This window comes from Bison bison, unplaced genomic scaffold (assembly GCF_000754665.1).
Source record: "Bison bison bison isolate TAMUID 2011002044 unplaced genomic scaffold, Bison_UMD1.0 scf7180017864338, whole genome shotgun sequence".
NCBI lineage: Eukaryota > Metazoa > Chordata > Mammalia > Artiodactyla > Bovidae > Bison > Bison bison.
Genome location: NW_011494910.1, coordinates 1,934,906 through 1,938,913, shown reverse-complemented (window position 1 = coordinate 1,938,913; position 4,008 = coordinate 1,934,906). Strand labels below are relative to the sequence as shown.

Below are 4,008 nucleotides of genomic sequence, written 5' to 3'. Positions count from 1 at the left end.
AATAAGGGTGTTTCTGGGCACCTACAAGTAGAAATCCCAGTGATAGGGCCTCTCCTGGCAGGCTGGTCCTGGGGCTCTGGGATACAAGGACGCAGCGTGTCTGTATCTTCTGACTCCACTTTCTCCTGGACTGGACTCGCTCTCAGCCAGCTTCCCCTCAGAAAGACCCCAGCAGCACCAGAGGGACATCTGCCCGCTTGGAATCCAAGAGAGAAAGGGCTTCTTCCCAAGAGCTCTGCTGCTGCTGCTGCTAAGTCAAGACTCTGTGCGACCCCATAGATGGCAGCCCACCAGGCTCCCCCGTCTCTGGGATTCTCCAGGCAAGAACACTGGAGTAGGTTGCCATTTCCTTCTCCAATGCATGAAACTGAGAAGTGAAAGTGAAGTCGCTCAGTCATGTCCGACTCTAGCGACTCCATCCATGGGATTTTCCAGGCAAGAGTACTGGAGTGGGGTGCCATTGCCTTCTCTGCCCAGGAGCTCTAGGATCTTCTTAAAACTGAGTCTCACTGGTCTGGTCTGAGCCATGTGTCCTTCCTGAACCGATGGAGCTGGGGTGAGTGTGGGGGCAGCCCACTCAACCCACATGGACTGACAGCGGCAAAAAGCTAGACGTCAAAGGGAAGCTCCAGGGGCTATTAACAGGAGACAGGAGGTTGGATATTGGACAAGTTAAAATAACAGACATTTATGTCGGTCCTCAATAACGTATTATTTTCTTATAGGTACTGTGTGAATTTACCAAGATGCTATAGCAAATTACCTCAAATTGGCTGGCTTAAAACAAAAAAAAATTTATTTTCTCACAGTTCTGGATTCCAGAAGACTGAAATTTGAAGTGTTAGGGCCACACTCCCTCTGCAGGCTCGGGGGAAGAATTCCTTCTTCGTCTCTTCGAGGTTCTGGTGACTGTCACCATCCCTTGCTTTGTGGTGGCTTCACTCCAGCCTCTGCCTCTGTGGTCACATTGCTTCCTGCTCTCCCTCTGTCTCAAGTCTCCTCCTGCTTTTCTCCTATAAGGACATGTGTCATTGAATTTAGGGCCCACCCTGAATAATCCGGGATAATCTCCTCATCTCCAGATCCTTATCCTAATTCCATCCAAGTAAGGTCACATTCATGGGCTCCAGGGATTTGACACAGACAGTTTCTGGGGAGCTGTTTTTCAGCCTACCGCTGGAACCACGCCAGAAGCATGATAACATTCAAGTGACTGACTTAAGCTCTCAAAATATATGAGAGAATCAGAATCATTTCTAAATATCACTGATATATTTTATCCACATGATTTGTTGCTTTTAAAGAGATAAAATTTGCTGTAAGGAAAAAACAAACAGCTAAATTTCTGACTTAATTGCAAAGCAGGTAAGGTTTTCATTTCAGCATATCCCTGTCCTGCCTTCTTCCAGGTAATTGTTGAACCAATACCTATTTTTATTTGAGTTTTCTACTGTTTCTGAATTGTCTTTAGTTTCTTTGCTAAAGAAAGTTTCTTTGCTTAGCAGTATCAATCCTGATCATAATTAATAAACAAGAACTAGAATGTAAAGAGTCACTGGCAAGAATACACCACAGTGAGAAAGTATTTTCAAACCTGATTTCTTATTCCAAAAGAGTAATAAACATTCAAAATCTCAACCACTTGCTCTTTTTTGTTTTTGGTCTAGGTAAATGTCCCAAGGAACCCCAGGCTAGATTAGAGATAAACAAGACAAAAATCTTTTGAAGAAACCCTCAGGAGCCCCTGCTCCTCCGAGAAGACAGTGGTGTGATACATGTTTTCAAAAGCATGTCATACTGTTCCCTATTTCCACCCACCTTCAGCCCAAGAAGCCGCACTTAACCGGTTGCTCAGGTTGGACAGGGAGTGCTCTGGTTGCTGGTATTTTCCCTGGAGGCATCTTGGCAGCAGTCCTGGTGGTTCGGATCATCTGATATCATAGGGGTGGGCAGGTGGCTCTGGGCTTTACCAGCGGGATGGGCCTTAACAGGTGTTTCACAGGTTGGGGATGGGGGACCGGTGAAGTCTGACCCCTTGACACTCCCAGACATGTCAATTCAGGAGCTACAGAGGGGCATGCCTCCTCACCTGTGATTCTCAGATGCAGCTCTCCTTTACTGTCAAATGCAGCTTTCTTTACTAAAAACATGTAGGATCTGAAAAGGCAGAAAAGAGTTGGGTATTATAGGTTTTTGCTCCTTTTTGCTTCTGGAGAATGGACCCAAACTGGCACCAAGAATCAGCCTGTTCGTTGGCAGTGAGTTTCCAGTGTTGGAGGTAGAGTCACGCAATGGGAAGAGTTCCGGCCTGGACATTGGGCAGAGCCTTGCTCAGTGACATGAACTTTCTCTTCACTTCTTTGCTCTTCTGCTTCCTATATTTAAGTCAAGAGGCTAGGATGAGATATTCTTTGAGGCATATTGTGGCTTCAGTGGGGAAGGCAATGGCACCCCACTCCAGTACTCCTGCCTGGAAAATCCCATGGACGGAGGAGCCTGGTAGGCTGCAGTCCATGGGGTCGCTGAGGGTCGGACACGACCGAGCGACTTCACTTTCACTTTTCACTTTCATGCATTGGAGAAGGAAATGGCAACCCACTCCAGTGTTCTTGCCTGGAGAATCTCAGGGACAGGGGAGCCTGGTGGGCTGCCATCTACGGGGTCACACAGAGTCAGACACAGCAGCAGCAGCAGTGGCTTCAGTATCTATGTACACACATTACACCTAGGTTGAGCCTTTAGGATTCCTGAGAAGGCTCACTGGTTGTTCTTTTTTCCAGAAAGCTCTCCCCACATACACCCGGATGTTGCTGGTGGTTATATTTATCTGGCCCCTAAATAGGGTCCAAAAGTACAGGATTGTGGTTAGAGTTAAGAGCCATTTCTAGTTAGGATAGTATCAGTCATTCATCAAATATAAATTGTGTGTCCCAGGTAGGTGCTGGGGCTATAAAGATGAACCAAATGGAGCCCCTGCTCTGAAGGAGACAGATAAGTAAACCAAGGATTGCATTATAGTGTGCTAAGCTCCACTGTATGTATGCTCAGTCATGTCCGACTCTTTGTGACCCAATGGACTGTAGTGGGTTGCCATTTCCTTCTCCAGATAAGCTCCACTACAGGGTTATTAATAAAGTTACATGACACATGGAGGATACACATATAAATCTGCCTAGAGTGGAATCAAGAATGGCTTTCTGGAGTAGGCAACACACGGGTTGATACCAAAGGGATGAGTAGGAATCACCTGGGTAGAACAGGCATCATGTCCCTTAGAATGCTTACAATAAACTTGCTCATTCAACAGATACTTGCCAACTGCCAAGCGACACATTGCTTCCTCTAAAGACAGGTATCTATTCCCTTTGGTCTGACACATGGATTAGGACAGTGTTTACCTAGTGGAAGCCTCAAGGGCAGGTCCTGAGTAAGCTGGGAAAGCTGACTGGAGTCCAACTTTGATGCAAACCAGAGACAGCAGAACTGTCAGTTCAGTCGCTCAGTCACCATAGGGCTCTTTGCAACCCCTTGGACCACAGAACTGTGGGCTCCAGCAATACCATTTTGATATACTAGTACTGAATGCTTGCAATCTATGTTCCGTACATGGAACACATTCCCTCCTTTCTTTCTTTCTTTTTTTTTTTTTTTTCTTTCCTTCCCTTTTCTGCACAAATTAGGTATACAAAAGCTGTTGCTTTCTGAGTGCATCTGAAGGTCTCACTCTGATTCTTCCTTAGTCATGGCAGGCTTCTTAGAGGAAGTACTCAGAAAGACAGGTAAGTAAGGACTAGCTTGACTCATGAGGTTGACATTCAAGCGAGAAGGGGCGCCTTGCTACTCACAGCCGTGCCAGCCTTCCCTGCATCTGACCTTTGTTCCTCTGCTAACCTCCCGCCGAGCAGAACCAGATCACTTCCCCCTTTCGGGTCAGAGGCTGGACGTGTCCCTGCGGTTCGGCATTCCCATCTCTGTCTGCCAAACGGGTGCCCCCCGCGCCGGGAGTCA

The 4,008-nt window shown here is 46.9% G+C and overlaps 1 long non-coding RNA gene across 1 annotated transcript; it reads right to left on the bottom strand.

The window, feature by feature from the left end:
• Positions 1-460: 460 nt before the first annotated feature.
• Positions 461-3,978, bottom strand: LOC104998794. Its single transcript, XR_826506.1, has 4 exons — positions 3,874-3,978; positions 2,090-2,157; positions 1,819-1,931; positions 461-1,013 (listed from the first exon to the last, which is right to left on the bottom strand). It is a non-coding gene; the product is annotated as an uncharacterized LOC104998794 (long non-coding RNA).
• Positions 3,979-4,008: the final 30 nt, after the last annotated feature.